This window comes from Condylostylus longicornis, unplaced genomic scaffold, assembly GCF_029603195.1.
Source record: "Condylostylus longicornis isolate FDR11 unplaced genomic scaffold, ASM2960319v2 ptg000109l, whole genome shotgun sequence".
Lineage (NCBI taxonomy): Eukaryota > Metazoa > Arthropoda > Insecta > Diptera > Dolichopodidae > Condylostylus > Condylostylus longicornis.
Window position 1 is genome coordinate 237482 of NW_026578077.1, and position 21271 is coordinate 258752.

At 32.0% G+C, this 21271-nt stretch overlaps 1 protein-coding gene and 1 long non-coding RNA gene across 3 annotated transcripts in view; one reads left to right on the forward strand and one right to left on the reverse strand.

Moving 5' to 3' along the window:
• The window catches only part of LOC129614445 (uncharacterized), a 122027-nt gene that overhangs the window by 7988 nt on the left and 92768 nt on the right, over positions 1-21271 (reverse strand). The window lies entirely within an intron of this gene.
• On the forward strand, positions 6912-7941 carry LOC129614446 (uncharacterized). Of its 2 annotated transcripts, none has more exons than XR_008697379.1 (5): positions 6912-7027; positions 7109-7249; positions 7321-7517; positions 7581-7746; positions 7805-7941. It is a non-coding gene; the product is annotated as an uncharacterized LOC129614446 (long non-coding RNA). The 2 variants fall into 2 exon arrangements; XR_008697378.1 differs by having other exon boundaries at positions 7581-7741.

Here is a 21271-nt window from a genome sequence, read left to right on the forward strand (position 1 = left end):
TGCTTCAGCTTCACAGATATTGGCTTCATGGGAACAGTTTGCTAATAAATTCAGACGTAGATTATATGAAAACAATCATTCAGCTAGACGAGATGTAGATCAATGCAAAAATTAATATTTAATAAATTTTTTAAGCCGATTTCTTCTTGTTTAAAAGTAATTGCTTCTTCTAAAATAAATGCTAATCAAAAGGATGCTCTAATAAGTAAATTGAAAATGTTGTTTCTGATCCATTTAAAACTAACAAAAGCGAATTTTTATTACGAAAGTTGTTAAAAAACAATGAATATTGCGATGAACTAATACAATTTAATATCAATTCAAGCATAAATTTAGTACAGAATAAAGTTGGGTCAAACCAATGGTTTGTATAGTAGCACTTTTCCCTTCAACAAGTGAAAATTCTGCAGTCTATGTATACCACTATTAAAATTATTTTCATTCATATACAAAACTATTTCTGGGATTGCATATTTTTGGGATGATGCTTACATGTTTCAGAAATATAAGGTGTCAAAAATTCAAATTTTATAAATTTCAAGAGGCGATAACTTGAGAGGGGGTGGAGATGGAAAATAATTTCTTCTAACGAAATGAACTATTTGTTAATGTCTAAAAGACTCTAAAATTTTAAGCTTCTAGAAGCTGGGGTCTAGAAGAAAAACGAAATCAAAAATTTCGAAAAAAAAAGACTTTAGATAACGGTAAATTTGGACGGCCATTTTGTTTTTCTAAAGTTTAACTATAGTATACCGCGCTAGGGAAAGCAAACCTCTGCCTTTCTGAGTTTGCAAAATTTCAAAAATTCTTATGGTTTCATTACAACAAATAGTTAAAAAAAGGCCATTTTTAGGGTTTTGGGGGGATATAACTTCCAGAAGGGGAGAGAAAGGTAAAAATTTCTAGTAAAGATCTATGTACATACAAAATTTCAGCTTTCTATCTTCAAGGGTGTAGAAGTTTTGTAAAGAGACACACGGACAGACGGACGGAATGACGGACGGACGGACGGTCGGACGAACGGACGAACGGACAAAGTGAAACTAATAAGCACTTTTTTTCAAAAAATTTTTGGAAAAGTGCTAAAAATGAAGAATCGAATTATAATGATGAGATCACAAAAAAGTGCTGCTCCCTCTGAAATTTCAATTTAAAAAATATTTTAAGTGAAACTTTAGAAAATATAACAAAAAGTTCCGATAATACAGATAGCATTTCAAACTTTACTCATGGATTACTTTGGCGGAAAAAAGTTCAGAAATACGAAAATAGTATATGCATTCCGTATTTTCTATACTTCGACGATTTAATAATTCTTTAGGAATACATTGTGAATCCATATGTTTTCCTCCAAAATACAAAAATCCAAAAATCGAGACATATTTATTGCTGGATTTATAAAATCTTTAGACATGAAGCTTTTTGGAAACGATGAGTGCTTGAGTGATAATTGACTATCTAGAAACGAAGGAATTCAAAGAAACTACAAAAGGTTCTATGAAAGTGAAATTTATTTTAGGACTCATTCTAGGTGACAACTTAGGTATAAACTGTATTTGCGATTTTAGTAAGTCATTTTCCTGCAAATATTTTTGTCGTTTCTGCAAGATGAATAAAAAACAAACACAAACTTTTGCTATTGAAGATTCTACACTACTGAGAACTCTTGAGAACTATGAAATGGACATAGATATAAATTCATATGAAGAAACAGGAATTTTTCAAAATTCAGTCTTAAATAAAATAGCATCTTTTCATGTAACAGTAAATTTCGCAGTTGACTTAATGTACGACATTTTTGAAGGCAATATTTTTATTGTAATTAATTTATGTCATATAATAAAATACTGCACAACTACCATCAAAATATTTTCTCTTGAAGAATTAAATTAACGAAAGCAAAATTTTAATTACGGACATTTACAAATAGGCAATATTTCTGGTACTATATGTTTAAATCATCTCAAGTGATTGAAACTTAAAATGACAGCTAAGCAGAAACTTTTTTCCACTTATGATAGGCGATCTACTCGTAGTACCAGCCAATGATCCTGTTTCGGATTTTTTTCTCCGATTTCTAAAGCTGGTTGACGTTTTCTTAAATTATAGTTTCAGCAATGATGAAATTACCTTACTACAGAAATTGATCGAACAACATAAGAATACATAACATCAATGCAAATTTTTTTTTTCTACTAGGTGAAAAAATCTCGAAAGACGAAGGACGGCTCTATCTGCCTTTTTTCCCCGACAGTGGGGGAGCGTGACCCCTACCCTAAAAAATCACCTAAATTTTGAACGGACAAAACTCGTCCTAAAGACCAACTATTACCTCCGCGTTAACTTGGTTTTTCTGTGCAGGAATTAAATACCTTCCATAAGGAAATTGGTATTTCATGTTTAATCGAATGGTCTTGTTCGTTTAAGTCTTTCTGTCATAACGCCATTGTCTAGCAGCCGAGCTGCTACCATATTTACATGCTGTTCTAGACGAGCCCTATGCTTTGTAGCACAACTCCTAATTTCATCCACAACCAAAAGAATTCCTAAGTCCCTGTGGATATCACTGTTACGTATATACCATGGCGCATTTACCGTGCCCCGTAGAACTTTATTCTGAAAGGTTTGAATTTTGTTAATGTGAGTCTTCTTGGCACAACCCCACAGCTGAATGCCATATCGCCATATTGGTTTAATGATTTGTCTATAAATACGACCTAGGAGCCAATAATTTTCTCTATATTTATTTTCTAATTCTATGTATTTCTTCTTTATATGCTTTTTCCACTTTAGCTTGACATCTAAAGTAATTCCTAGGTATTTTGTTGAGTTATGGATCGCTACATTAGTTCCATTTACGTTAATTTGTGGTGGATTCACTATTTTCCGATTAGTGAAGTTTATGTGAACCGATTTTGCTTCATTCAACTTCACCCTCCAATCTCTAGTCCACTGGCTTATTTTGTTAATTGCCTACTGTAATTTTTTGGTTGAATCATCAGTGTTCGCTCCTACTGCCAATATTGCAGTATCGTCAGCAAAAGTGGCTATCGTAGCATTTTCTATTTGTGGCAAATCACTCGTGTAAAGCAGGTACAACGTTGGGCCCAATATACTGCCTTTATTTCTCTTAGCGTGAAGTATTCAGCATCTTGTTTAATTCTAAATAATCTATCATCTAAGTAAGATTTCAAAATTTCTACAAATGACGATGGTAACATTTGCCCTAACTTAAGTATAAGGCCCCTGTACCACACCTTATCGAATGCCTGTGCTACGTCTAGAAACATAGAAGAACAGATTTCCTTATTTTCTAAGCTGTTTTCTATAATATTAGTTATTCTATGGACCTGGTCTATTGTAGAATTGTTTTTTCTAAAACCAAATTGATGTTTCGGTATTAGGCCCCTATTTTCTATTATTGGTTTCAATCTCCTTAGTAGCAGCCTTTCAAAAAGCTTAGATATCATTGGTAACAGTGAAATGGGCCTGTAAGACTTTGTTTCCCTCAAGGATTTCCCGGGTTTGGGCACCATAATTACTTCCGTGACTTTCCAAGCACAAGGAACATATCTTAAATCTATAGCTGCATTCATGATTCTCGTCAGATGTGCCAATGCCTTGTCCGGTAGCCCTCTCAGTACTTCCGCAGTAATAAGATCAAAACCTGGCGAGTTTTTTAACTTCAGGGATCCTATCTCCTCCGCAACTTCTCATTGAGTAAGTGGAGCTATGCTGCCTGCTCCATTTGCGATAGATTCTACCTATCTAGAACTTACATCTGATGTTATTCCGTTTGGCGTGAATATATCCAAGTGATCAACAAACAATTCGGCCTTCTCTATATTGCTCCTCGCCATTTGCTTTCATCAGTGGCGGAGCGTACCTAATCCGTCTCTCTTTGCTCTTTGCCGCCTTCCATAAGGAATAATTTGTTTCCTGCGTAGCTGACAAATTCTTTATATAATTTTCGTATGTTGCCAATTTAAATTCTTGGATTTTTCTTTTAAGCACCTGGGAAAGTCTGTTTAAAACAGTTTTATCATCAGGGTGACGCGAACGTTGCCATCTACGTCTGGCCCTTCTCTTTTCACCTACTAAATCAGTTATTTCTCGAGGATAGCTATTTGCTGTCAGTTTGTACTTTGACATTTTTGTATTGTTCCATGCAGCTCTTTGTATGATTTTAATAAATCCTTCTAACTCCACATCTAATTGATCTCTTGATTGTTTATTAATATTAAGGTCAATATTGTTTATTATTTCGTATCTAAAGCTCACCCAATCTGTAGTGCTATTTGTTAAATTGGGCCTAAATAATGTTTTAGCTATTTTTGCACTTAGTTTTAATATGACAGCGGAGTGATCCGAATTAAAATCATTTTTTGCAATTCTTTTACAACCAAACAGCCTCGATAGCTAGCAGGGTGTGCCTCATTGCAGTTCACACATTGGGACTGAAAATTGTCCTTCTGTCATATGATTACCAGCACATTTTACACATCTAGCCTCTCTTTGGCAAAACTTTTATGTATGTCCAAATCTCTGACATCTCTTGCATTGAGGAATGAATTTGCTGCTTCTAAGAGCTTCAATTTTTACTCTCATGTGCTGTAAGTATTCTATTTTATAGATCCTGGTTATCTCTTCCGAATGGTCAAAAGATAACATAAAGAGCGGAAGTTTTACTGAAATGTATTTTCCATTTTCCTTCTTCCTTTTGATTTTATTTACAACATCTAGACATTTAAAGCCTTTGCTAATAAACTCTTTTTTTACATCCTCTGGCTTACACGATTAATGGGTTTCTAGCCAAAACTTTAACTGACGTCGTCAGTTTATTCTCATACGTGTGCCACTCCAGTGTAGCCTTATTTATAGCTTTTGTTAGTAATCTGTATTCATTTTCATTTTCCACATTTATTTTTAATTGGTCGTTATTCGTCATATTGACCTTAACGTTTGCTCTTTCTTCTTTTAATATGTTAACTATGTGGGAGTAGTTCTTAATTTGCTCAATGTAACCGGAGGAGGCTTGTGCTTTTTTGGATTTTCAGTCTTCATTTTAGGGCTGGTTTCATTATTTTTTTTTAACTGTCCTCTCTAAATTTATTTCAGGAGACTTTTCCATTTTTCGCTTCTTTGCATTATTCGGTTTTAGGATCCAGTCAGTTTCTCTTGCCAGTTATTCCTCGTCGGTTTCATATACGATAACTTCCGCATCTTTGTTTTTCTTTTCTGTTGATGCAGATTTTATTTGATTTTTAAAATCTACATTCTCTGCCTGTAATTTGCAGAACTCGTTTTGTAGAGTACCTTTGCACCTTACAAAGACTCTCCAACTCGGTTATTCTCGAGTTCTGAGAATCCAATTTATTCTCCTGTATGAGATGCCTTTTCATATTACCCTCTTGGGTTTTAATTTTTTTGTCTTCCACAAACTTATTAGACTTTTTCTCAGAGTTATCATCCTTAACTCTGTCCTTTTTCTCTGCAATCACCAATGGGGGTGATCGTATGACCCCCGATCTCCTTCTAAATGGGTCCATCAACGCTGATCTACTATGCAACAAGTGGTCTCCCCCAGAATCCATGAGACCAGCCTCCGAAGAGTGTGGATTTTCCAGCATGACTGGATTACCACCTGGGGTAATCCAGACCAGAGAGCCGCTCATTGTGAGTCCACCGCGTCTGGATTTTCATTTGGATTTTAGTGCACTCTTACCACAAGCATACCTTACTGCGGATATTTCGTAGCCCAATCCGCCGGGTAACATAATGCATATGTAAAACTTTTTGATGACAACCTAAAGCCAAAACTCCATCTTCTAATACATTATGCGACTGTAATACGAAATTCTGGACCTATAAAAAGTTTTTGGACATTTCGATATGAGGCAAAGCACAGAGAAATCAAAACCTATGCAAGTTCTATAACTTCGAGAAAGAATATTGCTAAAGTTTTCTCACTATCTTCTAAAATTGCAAGAGAATATATGTAATTACGAAGACAAGAACATTATTTAAAACACAAAATTAAATTTGTTAAAATCTAAGCTGAACATTTCTCCCTATGGGATAATAGCCTTAAAAAAATAATTTACAAAGGAACTTTATACAAACAAAGTTATATTTTAACGTTGTATAATATTAATCTATCTGTAATAGAAATCAAAGAAATATTTTTGGATACAAAAACTTCAAAAATATATTTACTGCTGGATGAGATACTTGTGAAATCTTTTATTCCACACCTTCATGCGTACGAATTTGACGAAGACAAGACTATAATTTCTGAAAATTTATTAATTGATATAAACAAGTTTATCACTTCCCCTATCAACATCCATCGCACCATTCAAGGGAAATTAATAATACGACTACGTGAACATTTTTAAAATAAATACCGTCCCAAATATATACATGTATCCAACAAAATTCATAGTATTTTTACATTTTTTAACAGCAGCCAACTTGCAAAATGCAAAATTTACAATATGAACTAATTGAGAGTTTTCCAAATGAAGTCTATGTTATCAACTCAGAGGCTCGTGCATCAATTAGTTTTCCTAAACTAATTGTAAGTATTTTTTTTAGTTTTAAAAAAATATTTATATTCATATTCACTTTTTAAATTATAGAAGAATGTATTGATCTAAATATTTTGAAAAAATTGAAAAAACATCATATAAAGCGGCTGGTCAAAAAGTATCAAATTGCATTAGGTATATTGTTTGAGGAGAATTTAAACGCATATGAAATTGCTACCGAAACTTCTACAGGTGAATCAGTTCCTGATATCAACACAAATTTGAGGGTCAAAAGTATTTTGAATGCATCCTCACAAGGCCACACTATAATGGAGATGTATGAAAATAATAATACTTTGAAATTAAACGAAGTTTCGCGAGCTATAATTGTTAATTTGATTATATCACATATGATTCAAAAAGACGTACGCATGAGTACAGTTTTAGCTAAGGAAATTGGAGAGGAAATTGTAAAAATATTTCCACAAGAATTTCTGGTAATTAATAAAAAATCATATTTAATTGATAAGAATTTTTTTATACATAATAATTTCATGAACCCGTTTTGCATACTTAAGGGATACTATTTTATGACAGTCCCAGGCAAAAAACCATAACGAAAAATTTATGACAAGCATAGAGTTCTAAGAAATGGTGGCATAATACCAAGACGAAACCGTTATACCTTTGAAAATGTGTGGAAAGCATTGAAAATATTGGTAAAAAAATCTGAGAAAAACTCTTATAATATTTAAAGGAGCTTTTAAATATGGATATATTTTTCATGTAGGTGAATTTATGGAAGAGCCAATAAATATTGACCAACATTTGGAAATTATATTTTCCAATAATTGTACATGGGGCTACCTTGAATACCATTGGAATGAAACGAAAAAAATTCAAATAAAGGAAATTTTGAAGTCGAACTCAGCGCAAGAAATATTAAACAGATGGAACCAATATAAGAATTCTATGTGGTATATATTGGTGAGTCTAATATCAATAATAAATGCGATCGGTTTTGCAAAAATCTCTGATTTTTCTTTACAGAACTGATTTTAAAGAACTTCATCCACAGGCTAATGATCTTTCCATTTTCAACATAGAAGAATTTGAAGGAAAAACACTGGATATTTTCGAAGAAAAACTAAAAGATCCTACTTGTCTGAATGTTGTAAAGCAGATTAAAGAAGCCAAGTATCTAAACGAAAGTAATGTATAAATTTTTTCTTAGATTTTCATAAGCAACATAATTAAAGTTGAATATATTTTAGATGGACGTTACTTTTATTGCCAGCACCAAAAGTAACTGAACTTGATAACAAAGTAAAGAGTTATGTACGACGTACCATAAAGGATTCGCAGTCCACTTTGATATCATATGTTTCAACTCCTGGAGAAATGGAGGAGATGCTCCTTAAGATAAAACAAAAAAAAGTTGCTGTTCAACTTCTAATTTTTATCATAGGAACATTATTGAAACCAATCGATATTTTTGTTTACTTTGACGATTTAAAATACAAAATGACTTCTGTGGCAACTGCATTAGATATTTGCTTCAACATTTTTAATTTATTCAACTTGGAATATCCAAAAGAATGTTATTTAGTTTGGCTTTTTATATAAAAATATTTTTATAGTTTAAAAACTAAATATGACAAAGCAAGTATTCATGTTAATTGTCTTATTAATGATCTAAAATGAGTATAATTTAATTTATATTTTCAAGACTTATAAGTAGTTTATAAAGAATATTAAAAAATTCTACATACATTATGTAAAAAATATTTGCTGCGAAATATTTATATGAAATATAAAAATAAAAAATGTTTGATTAAGATATGATTTATTTAAGAAATATTTTATTAAAAATGAAATAAGAATAATAATTTTATTTTGATTTTCTACAATAAAATATTTATGTGTATATTATAAATTAGTTAATAACTTTCAAATGAAATTAAATTTTTGATACTTTAATAAACAGTTTTTTTACTTTGACTTTTCTTAATAAGTTGACAAAATTTGTATTAAGTAGATAAGATACCATTTTTGAGAAAGACATGTTAAAGTAACTTTTGTTTCAATTGAATATAATTTTCATTATATTATTAAGAAATTTAATTAAATCTAATTTGCTTTTTTAAATTGAAAAATGAATTACTAAATTTTTGAAACATGCTACACAAAGTTTGTTATTGATAAAAACTGAAAAGTTAAAGTGTTCTACACTTTTGGTAATTCAGTTTTAGCTTTCGTAGAAAGTAATTAAATTTAATTAAGATATTTTTTAACAATATGATGAAAATAATATTCAATATGAAAAACTAAATTTGAATAAAATGTTTGTTAAAATAATCGAATATTAGTCATATTGACGAAATTAGGGCCTCTGAGGGATTTCGTCATTAAGAAGAAAATGTAATCGTAATGACGAAATTACGATTTAGTTACTATGAAGAAATTTTCATCTCACTGACAAAAAAATCAGATGGAAAAACTAATATTCATTATGAAGAAATTTTCTTCCCATTGAATAAAACTACGGTGAATAGTCATCAATATGACAACACTTTCGTCATCAGAAATACATGTTTTATTTAAGGACCAAATAACTACAGTTTCGTCACGACAATATACGATTTCATAGTATATACGAAAGAATTATATTTTTGGCCTTAAATTCAATAAAAGGTTGGAAGGAGTTAAAGGTAAAGATTTGTGTATTAATATTGTTTGGGTAGTGGTCATTTATTATTCAAGTGTCCCAGTAAACAAGCATGTCAACAATGTAAGCGTTAGCATCACACATTTCTGTATCATCAATCTAACAATGATTCAAATTTACATAATGGTGCTGCAAAGCAGTCAAAATTATCAGTCAACAATTTAGTTGTGCAACAACACTGCTTAAACTTTCAAAGTCTTCCTTTCGTTCCAATGTCTAATGCTAATCCAAAACTCGAAGTTTTTTCGTAAATGGAAAGCATGTAGCTAAAAGTATGTTAACTACCGCTTTGGCAAAACTTGTTTCCCTAGAGGAAAGAAAAATAACTGCGTGAGCCTTAATATAGCCTCAAGGAAAGAGAAATAACTGCGTGAGCCTCAAGGTTCGCGAGCTACTTTTGTCATTGAACATATAATACAAACATTAAAATTAAAGATAACAACCATTCATGCAACTATTAATGGAGTTGGCGATAATTCAAACTTCAAGTGCTAATTTTATTTTGAAATCGCTAATACCTAATTTCAGTTTCGAGATTGAAGTCAATGCATTAATTTTAAAAATTCCAACCAGTATTGTACCTAAAAGAAATATTAAGACTGCCAATCGGACTCATTTTCGCGATATATAATTGGCTGATCCTTATTTTTACCAATCACAAAAAATCGGTATGCTTATTGGTGCAGACATGCATTCCCAAATAATTATAGAAGGTTTAATGAAGGGAGAAACTGGTTCTCCTGTCGCTCAAAAGACAACGCTTGGATGGCTTGGACACACGGTCTATTCAAAAACATAACTAATATGAGTACAGTCCTCTAATTACAGGCGTTTTCGAAAATCGAATAATTGAATACTGAATCACCTTGTATACTAAAAAAGAAGCAATATGTGAAAAATTATGCGAAAAAACAACAAAACGACTAGAAACTGGCCAATATGAAGTCGAACATCCTTTAAGATCGTATACTGATAATATCAATCTTGGAAAATTTAGAGATATTGCAGTGAAAATATTATTTCAAATGAAAAAAAAACGAACTAAAGGTGAGAAATTAATCTACCGAAGCCGAGCATGACAAAAAAAATACAGGAAGCAAGTAATAATATAAGTAAATGGACAAATAAATGAAAATAAAGCTAAATGAAAGCAAATTTGTTCATGTAAATTTCACAATCAAACCCACTAAAACTAAAATTGAATTAAATAAAATGAAATTAATTATCAATCGAACAAGTAAAGAAGAAAAGAACAGAATTACAAAACAAATATAGGGAAAACTATTGGCTCCTAGGGCGAATGTCTTGATTGTAACATACAATAAGCTGTTGATACATAACCAAATGATAAAGCGCATATGACCGTATGGTTTGCAGCTATGAAGTTGTGCCAAGCAAACACACATCAACTAAATACCATGGTACGTACGCAATAGTGACATTCATAGGGATACGGGTTTCCCCCTAAGTAAGTGAAGAAATGAGAAACAATGCCATGAACCATAGCGTGCGTTTCGAATAGTATGCAAATGCCGAGACCTCTTGATTTAAACGGTTTGAACAAAAAGACTGAAGCGAACGAGATCTTTTGATTTAGTCTAAAATGCTATACAGCACTTTCATTTCTTCCATCACGAAATTTACACGCAAAAATAATTTATCAGCGGTTTTTCATACGCATTATTTATATATAGCGGGTTTTGCATCAAAAAAAGCTTAGTTTCAATTATAGTTAATCAATTAATTGCTTCTGTAATAATAATAGCTCAATGCTGCATGTTAGCTTTGTTTGTTTGTCAGTCACACTTTTGATGACATTTTTGAATTACTCTAACATGTCTTTAGACACAGCTCTTCGTCGGGAAGCTGTGAGTGACTTTTTTGAGTGGTATTTTTGAGGGCCTTTTTTAAGGGATTTTTTAAGTAATTTTTTAGATGATTTTTTCAAGTAATTTTTTTGAGTGATTTTCTTGATGTCAATTTTTATCAACCGTATTGTTTATACATTAGGTAGGTCATGTGAAGGCGACAAATTTTGCATACAGGTTGCTAAAAATAGTTTATTTACACTTCCCTACTATGGAGAAGCGCATTCCCACCGAAAACTCGATATGCAAAATTTGTTGCCATCACATAACCTACCTATTGTATACACAATACGGTCGGTAATAATTAATAAATAGAAATATAAAAAAATATAACAATCAAATGTCATAATAAAACCCAGTGCCATATTACTCGTATTTTTGTTTTTTTGGGTCGCTGACACCAATTTCTTTTTGTGGGTTTAAAAGGTTTTTGAAAAAAGTAATTAAGACAACTTCCTCACAAAACTTGTGCTCTCAAAGTGAAAACACGATGGTGATTTACAAATCAAAACAAATCATAATCATAAAAATAAAATACTGTAAAAAATTGTGCTGTGGATTACTAATTTTATTTTAAGTAAATATTGAATAAATATTAATTTATTTTCACAACTTAACTTTTTACAGTATTTTATTTTTATTGTGGCGTTCTTTTCCATGGATTACTATACTTTCGCGCCCTACTCATGGGACCAGAAATGGATGAAAAAAAGGAACAATAATAAAAACGATGACAACAAGAACAACAAAAAAAGCAAGGAAAAAACCGGTGTTGAAAATAATCGGCGCTCCAGGGTCCTCAGAACCTAAGCTTGTTTCTACCGACGCAGAAGAAAAACTTCTTCCTATGCCAGTGGAAGAAACCACAGCAAATCCGGTGGAGACACATAAGCGCAATGCCATGGGGCATGTTATCCAAGCGTAATAGAGGTTGAAGATCAAGGAAAAAAACACTATTTCACTGGTGCTCTAAGAGAAATGTTGCGGCGTATATCAGGGAAGACTTGTTCCCTTCATGGACGAAATGGACAAGGTTGCCGACTTGCATCTTTAATTTAATATCGTCGAAAAGAGAAGGATAGATATCCGCAACAACCGACACGGAGGTAGTAAAATTAAATTTCTTATAAATCTGTAGTAAAATTAAACCTTGAGACTGATGTAACATATCTGCATTGGATGTAGAGAATATGCCCAGACAGCATATCTCTACCTACGCCCCACAGAATGGGACAAACACCCCTCTCTCCTGGAAAAAGTTTGTCGCCGGAATAGAGAAACAAAATCCTAGTTCTAAAATGGGCTTCTGTATTAGAGGGTTATCCTTATGGACAAGGAAAAAGAGGAGTAAATGCTCCATTACCTTCTCCGTAAACGGTCATACTTTGGAAGACCTACGGAAAACGATGTTCCATTTTTTCCTCACGAAAAACTGTTTTGGTAAAGAGAAAAATAACATGGGAGTGATAGCGGTAATGCAGGTTCGTAGGTGCTGAAAACATAGCAACGGTAACGCGCACTTCAGAGGAAGCAAAAGAGCGTGAGCTCGTTAAGGAGCTAGAAATCGCTCTAAAGGTTGGTGTTGCGAAAACTGAGGCTCCCACGTCAAAAAAAGAGGAAGTGAAACAGGCCGAGCAAAAGTTCACTGATGCGAAAGTGAGGAAGGCCGAAACGTGCAAAAAGCTCTTAAGAAAGCCTTTGTCTAAAGGATCAAATTCCAAAAACCAAAAAAAATTATGTGGCTCGGAGGTGCATGTATTTCGAACTGAATTGTCGTACAATACTAGATTCCGTCCTAGACCCCATATTTACTTATCTATTTATTTCTTTCTTTATTTCTTTAATTATTTATTTTTTCTTCTTTCATTTTACAAAATTTCATTTATTTCTTTATTTAATTATTTATTTGTAAATTGTAGATTGTAGATTTTAAGGGAATCGAGTAAGGTAGGAGAATCTTCCGAGCCACCGCAGGTATTCCTGGCATATTGTAACTTTCCCACGCTCTCCATCTATAATAACCCCATTTCAAGTACAAAGCTGGAGATATCCCTACAGAAGTTGGACAGCATTTCCCGAACGCTGGAAACTCTGTCCAAAACAATTGCGACGCCGGACAGCAAATTCCGGGCAGTCGCAAAGGATTTGCACGGCGGTTTCGTCACCGTCCCCACAAAACCTGCATAGGAAGAAGCTCGGTTTCCCCAGTCTATGCAGGTTATACTTCATTGGGTATTGCCCCGTGAAGAAATTCGCAATAGCACGAACCCGGCTCCTTTTCATTTTGCGGTGATTTTAACAATTCTGCGGTGAACTCCCGGAGCACGTTGGAAGACACACCTTCACATGACGACACTCTGTCATGTCCTGCCAGTGAAAGTCGTATTTATTTATTTATTTATTTATTTATTCATATATTTTTTTGTTTTTATATATATTCCTTTATATAATTACACCTCCATCCACTCAAAATACTGAAAACGACACAAACATCGTTCATATTGAAAACCCTAATAAGAATAACAACAATACAAATATTGTTCTTTTAGATTACCCACTAAAATTGTAACAAATTCAATCAAGTTTAATCATTACTTTCTTTATTTTTAATTTATTTTCTTTTAAGTAATAATAAACTTTATTAACATAATTATAAAAATAAAAAAAAATAAACAAAATAATAAGCAACATGGAACAAAAGAATAGCATATTGACCCCATCTCAATTTCATCGTGCAAAGGAAAATAACAACAACACTTCCATCACGAACGGCAACAGTACCTCCAGTATACAGTCTGTAACCCCTCAAGCAAGACCGAGTATACCAAAATTTACACTAACGTTGGACTTGATGAGATATATAACGGACTTCCCTGATTTTAATGGTAAGTTAGAAGAATTATATAAGTTTTCAGATTTAGTAGAAAATATAATACCACTAATAGCAAAATGTGATCAAAATAGTCAAATTATTTTGATCAATAGAATTAAAGCCAAATTAACAGATAGAGCTATAAAAGTTGTTGAAATAAACAACCATGTTATAAACAGGCTTGAAATAAAAACAATTCTTATAGATATTTTTGGCGAAAGAAAAACATCTTTGCAACCCAGCCTCATTAGAAGATGTTATTGAAGTCCCCTATGAAGCAAATTATGCGGATTTTAACCCATCTAATTCAAATTATAATAAAAATTCTAACACAAATAAAACTTTTTTCAAAAATAACAGATCATATTACAATGATACTAATACTAATAACAACAAGAGTAAACATAATACTAATCCTAGTAATAACAACTTAATAAATAATTATAGAATAAAGCCAAATTACTCTACTAACCAAAGAAATTTTAATTTTAATAATAACGCTGGAAATAATTTACGTTCTAATAATAACCGTGTAAATTATTTTCCAAACAACAGTCACAATTTTATAGGTTCTACTAACCGTAATTTTAGTTATAAAAACTATAATAATAATTCCAGAAGTAACGTTGTTTCGCGGTCCCAACCGATGAATGTAGATCCATCACCGACTACCATTCAGTGAGCTAACAATTTGGAAATAAAAGATGCAGATTGTTCAAACGCTTATACTTGTGCCGAAATTAACAAACAAATTAGTTTGGCAAATTTTCAAATTCCTGCCTCGGGATCAAAAACCAACCAAACTTACCTTATATGAAAATTCAATCAAAACTTAGACCCTTACGGTTCATGATAGATACTGGTGCTTCTATAAGCATCATTGATTCCAAAATTTGTAATCCTATTTTTAAAACTAAAATTATCCTAATTAAAATTAAGACATTAAGTGACACTATTGCGATACGAAATTTAAGATAGACAGTTTCCTCGAGTTTGACTCAGTACACAAAATGGAGTTTGTAGAATTTGCCTTCCATGACAGATTTGACGTACTAATAGGGAACAACATACTTTTAACTTTACAATCCCAATTTGATTTTAAAAATAAAGTTTTAAAATTGGGGACTGGAAATGAAATCCCACTTTACTTCGGCGTAAATGAAGAAAGTGGTTATCATGTTGTTATTAGTGAATTAAATATTTTTAATAATGAAGTAATTCGGGGTGAGGATAGTATTAATTGTGATCACCTTGATCATAAAACTGGAAACGAGCTCTTGAAACTTTTAAAAAGATTTGGTGAAGCCTTTTATCAGGAAGGTGATGATCTAACATTCACTCATGAAATAAAACACAAAATAAATACGGTAAATGAAATTTTCGTTTACACAAAAATTTACCGTTACCCTAAAATACATCGCCAAGACGTGAATAAACAAATTGATGAGATTTTACAGCGTGGTATAATTAGATAAAGTGATTCGCCATATTCGGCTCCAATATGGGTTGTCCCTAAGAAGCTAGATTATTCCGGCGAACAAAAATGGCGTATAGTCATTGATTATAGGAAACTTAATAACGTCACTGTAGATGACAGGTTTCCTATACCTAATGTGGACGACATCTTAGATAAATTAGGTCGTTGTATATACTTTACAACCATTGATTTAGCTAAGGGATACCATCAAATAGAAATAGAAAAAGAGGGCATAAAAAAGACCGCATTTAGCACGAATGGTGGACATTATGAATTTGTAAGAATGCCATTCGGTCTTTAAAATGCTCCTGCGACTTTTCAGAGGCTTATAAATTCTACTTTAAAAGATTTTATAGGTAAACAATGCTATGTTTATATATCTCGATATAATTATTATAGATATAATAATAATATCGAGATTAATTATTTTTAGTACGAGTAAAGAGGAACACTTTGACTACTTACAAAAAATTTTAAAAAGACGCTAAAAAATATTTGAAAAAACAGTTAAATAAATGTGAGTTTATGAAACAAGAAACGGAATTTTTGGGACATATAGTAACACCAGGGGGAATAAAACCCAATCCCAATAAAATAGAAGCAATCAACAAATTTCCGATTCCTAAGACCCCCAAAGAAATAAAAAATTTTCTTAGTTTGGTGGGTTACTATAGAAAATTTATAAGAAATTTTGCAAAAATTGCCAAGCCCATGACTTTTTGCTTGAAGAAGGGGAAACAAATAAATGTTGATAAATTTGAGTACAAAGAAGCTTTTAATAAACTAAAACTTTTGATCACTACAGATCCAATTTTATTGTACCCCGATTTTTTTAAAAATTTACATTAATCGTACTGATCATAAGCCTACAATGGCTTCACAATTTAAGGGAACCTAATAGTAAATTACAGAGATGGAAGATTAAATTAGAGGAATTCAATTTGATATTGATTCAAATCAAATCAATTCAAATGAAAATGGTGTTGAAGATGCATTTTCTACTCGAGCAACTATTCACTCAGCTGATGAGGATAGTTCGGAGTATATCCCAATATTCGAGCTACAAGAAATTATTCTGCGGCAACATTGCAAATCAAACCATTAATAATGTTTACCTCAATTTAAAAGAAAAATTTAATTATCCTAAATTTAAAATTGAAATTCAGAAGGTAATAAATAATTGTCATGTATGCCATGTAGCAAAATATGAAAGAAAACCGTTGAAATTACCGTTAAAAATTACGGAAACTCCAAATAAACCATTGAAATTAGTTTCAAGATTTGAAAATGTCTAAACAAAATATTACAGTAAAATTTTGCCTTACGTAGATCGGAATATTACTATCGAAAAAATTGTCAATGAAATCCATTTGGCAGATTTGTACTATAGTCATATTAATAATACTAAGCATATCCAAATAAAAGTTGATAATACTTGGAGGTGGTATACAAACGTTACCACCAATGCCACAACTGGTATTCTCTTAGTGGTACTATACCCACTAAAATAGTAACAAATTTAATCAAGTTTAATCATTACTTTCTTTCTTTTTAATTTGTTTTCTTTTAATAATTTATCTTATATCATATATCCAAACAAAATTTATAAAATTTATTGCTTAGAACAATTACATTAATGTGAACGAACGATCCACTTAAAATCGTTTGTGTTGCATTTTTACCGACCGTATTGTGTAAACAATAGGTAGGTTATGTGATGGCAACAAATTTTGCATATCTAGTTTTCGGTGGGAACGTACTTCTCCATAGTAGGGAAGTGTAAATAAACTATTTTTAGCAACCTGTCGGTCTGTCGGTCTGTCGGTCTGTGTGTGCACGCGTGTATCTCAAGTTCGGCTGAACCGATTTTGATGAAATTTTATATGTAAGTTTATTCCCACCATGGCACGGATCGATCAACTTTTGGTATATATCAGGCCTCGGGAACTGCACTTTTTAGCGGGCCTGTTTTACATTTTTGAGCATATTGAAGAACATATTGAACTGATTTACTTGAAATTTCATATATAAGTTTTGCTCTACCGGCGATGAAACCTCCTAACTTTTGGAAGAAATCAGGCGTCAGCAACTGGACGTTTACTACTGACCAAATATACATTTTTGTGTATATAAAGAGAAATAATCAACCGATTTCATTGAAAATTAATATATAAATTCCTCGTATGAAAACCATGAACATAAAAATTTTTTGGAAAGATCAGGGCTCGAAAACTGATTTGCGGGCCGATTTTACATTTTTCACCATTTTGAAGAAAATATTCAACCGATTTACTTGAAATTTCATATATGAGCTTTGTTTGACCGTCAGTGAAAATTCCTAGCTTTTGGAACAAATCAGGTATCGGAAACTGGACGTTTACTACGGGCCAAATATACATTTTTGTGTATATAAAGAGAAATAATCAACCGATTTCATTGAAATTTAATATTTGAGTTCCTCGTATTAAAACAATGAACATGTAAATTTTTTGGAAAGATCAGGGCTCGAAAACTGATCTGCGGGCCGATTTTACATTTTTCACCATATCTACGGAACGAATTGATGGAGTTTCTTGAAATTTGATATTTGAGTTCTGGTTGTTACCGAAACTAACTGGCGAGCATTTCAGGGAATTTGGGTAGCACAAAGCGAAACTCTACTAAGAGCCAAATTTACATTTTTCTAGGTATGTTAATTATAAGCTTACTAATGTCCTAAAAATTGGAAAGAAGTATTTAACAGACATTTTTATAATATTCTGTAACACTTTCACTTAACTAGACAATACACATTGCGGTCGGTTATGTGCTGACCACATCAGATTTTTACCGACCGTATTGTGTAAACAATAGGTAGGTTATGTGATGGCAACAAATTTTGCATATCGAGTTTTCGGTGGGAACGTACTTCTCCATAGTAGGGAAGTGTAAATAAACTATTTTTAGCAACCTGTCGGTCTGTCGGTCTGTCGGTCTGTCGGTCTGTCCGTCTGTCGGTCTGTCGGTCTGTCGGTCTGTGTGTGCACGCGTGTATCTCAAGTTCGGCTGAACCGATTTTGATGAAATTTTATATGTAAGTTTGTTTCCACCATGGCACGGATCGATCAACTTTTGGTATATATCAGGCCTCGGGAACTGCACTTTTTAGCGGGCCTGTTTTACATTTTTGAACATTTTGAAGAAAATATTCAACCGATTTACTTGAAATTTTATATATAAGCTCAGCTCGACCGTCCGCAAAAATTCGTATGTTTTGGAAGAAATCAGGCATCGGCAACTAGACGTTTACTACGGGCCAAATATACATTTTTGTGTATATAAAGAGAAATAATCAACCGATTTCATTGAAATTTAATATATGAACTCCTCGTATTAAAACAATGAACATATAAATTTTTTTGGAAAGATCAGGGCTCGAAAACGGATTTGCGGGCCGATTTTACATTTTTCACCATTTTGAAGAAAGTATTCAACCGATTTACTTGAAATTTCATATATAAGCTTTGCTCGACCATACGCAAAAATTTCTAACTTTTGGAAGAAATCAGGCATCAGCAACTGGGCGTTTACTACGGGCCAAATATACATTTTTGTGTATATAAAGAGAAATAATCAACCGATTTCATTGAAATTTAATGTATGAATTCCCCGTATTAAAACAATGAACATATAAATTTTTTGGAAAGATCAGGCATCGGCAACTAGACGTTTACTACGGGCAAAATATACACTTTTGTGTATATAAAGAGAAATAATCAACCGATTTCATTGAAATTTAATATATGAATTCCTCATATTAAAGCAATGAACATATAACTGTTTTGGAAAGATCAGGGCTCGAGAACTGATTTGCGGGCCGATTTTACATTTTTCACCATATACACAGATCAAATTGATGGAATTTCTTGAAATTTCATATTTGAGTTCTGGTTGTTACCGAAACTAACTGGTGAGCATTTCAGGGAATTCGGGTAGCACAAAGCGAAACTCTACTAAGAGCCAAATTTACATTTTTCTAAGTATGTTAACTATAAGCTTACTAATGTCCTAAAAATTGGAAAGAAGTATTTAACAGACATTTTTATAATATTCTGTAACACTTTCATTTAACTAGACAATACACAATGCGGTCGGTTATGTGCTGACCACATCAGATTTTTTTTTCTTATTATTGTTTTTACATTGTGTTTAACCTTATGTGGCGCAGTGCATAATGACTAATTATTAACATTTGGTTTGCATATTGAGAAGTATTTTTAAATATTTTACAATTATTATAAGTGTTATTTTGGAGGTAAGCAAAATTAACAATAATTATTATTGTGTGGTGAATTAAGAAAAGTATTTTTGTTTTGTATAATTTTTGCAATTTTAAGAACGTTTTAAATTTTTGTAAAATCAATAAAGTTCAGTTTACTTGTTATAAACAAAGCGATCAGTCGATCGAGTTAAAAATAAGAGAAAACCGTTTGTTTTATTCAATTTTAATATTATTTTTACCACTTTTCCAAAATTTTTTTGAAAATAAGTGTTATTAGTTTCACTTTGTCCGTCCGCCCGCCCGTCCGTTCGGGCACACTTTTTTTGTTTACAAAACTTCCACATCCTTGAAGATAGAAAGCTGAAATTTTATGTGTACATAGATCTTTACTAGAAATTTACTTCCGTAGAACAAAATTTTTACCTACCTCCCCGCCTCTAGAAGTTATATCCCCCCAAAACCCTAAAAATGGCCTTTTTTAACTATTTGTTGCAATGAAACCATAAGTATTTTTGAAATTTTGCAAACGCAGAAAGGCAGCGGCTTGTTTTCCCTAGCGCGGTATACTATAGTTAAACTTTAGAAAAACAAAATGGCCTTTCAAATTTACCGTTATCTAAAGTCATTTTTTTCCAAATTTTTGATGTCGTTTTTCTTCTAGACCCCAACATGTAGAAGCTTGAAATTTTAGGGGCTTTTAGACAGTAACAAATAGTTCATTTCGTTAGAAGAAAATTTTTTTCCATCTCAAGTTATCACCCCTTGAAATTTGTAAAATTTGAAATTTTGACACCCTATATTTCCGAAACCGCAAGCTTTTTCAAATTTCTATAAACGCAAAAAGTTAAGGGTAAATTCCATGACATTAAAAAATATAATTATTTTTTTAACTCACACAATTAAACCTTAAAATCGAATATTATGATAACCCCTCTTTATATTAATTTTTGCTTTATTTCAAAGACTGCATGTATGTATCATCCTAAATATATGCAATCCTAGAAATATTTTTGTATATAAATAAAATAATTTTAATAGTGTGATAGGTATACATAGATTGTATTTAAAAGCAGAATTTTCGTTTGTTGAAGGGAAAAGTGCTACAATACAAACCATTGGTTTGACCCAACTTTATTTTTCTGTGTAGTGCCTTTGCACATAATTATATATATATATTCCTTGATACTGTGATAAAAAAAAAATAAATAAAAGAACCAAGAGTATTACAATCTTATTTTTTCAACTGCGAAGTACAATAGATTATTTATAAATTAAATTTTCTGCACAAGAGACTAATATTATATTTAACAGTATAGCGATTTCAATAATTTAGATAAGCACCGAAAGTTTTTCATTAAATCTTGAAAGTATTTTTAATACATAATTACAAATCTACAAAAACTAAATATTTCGCTTTTATAAATTTTTAACATACGCGAATAATTCTTCAATATATTCTATTATCATTCTTCAAACATCATTCTATTATGATCTTCTTCGATTTACGATATTTCTGTTATAAAATTTCTTGAAAA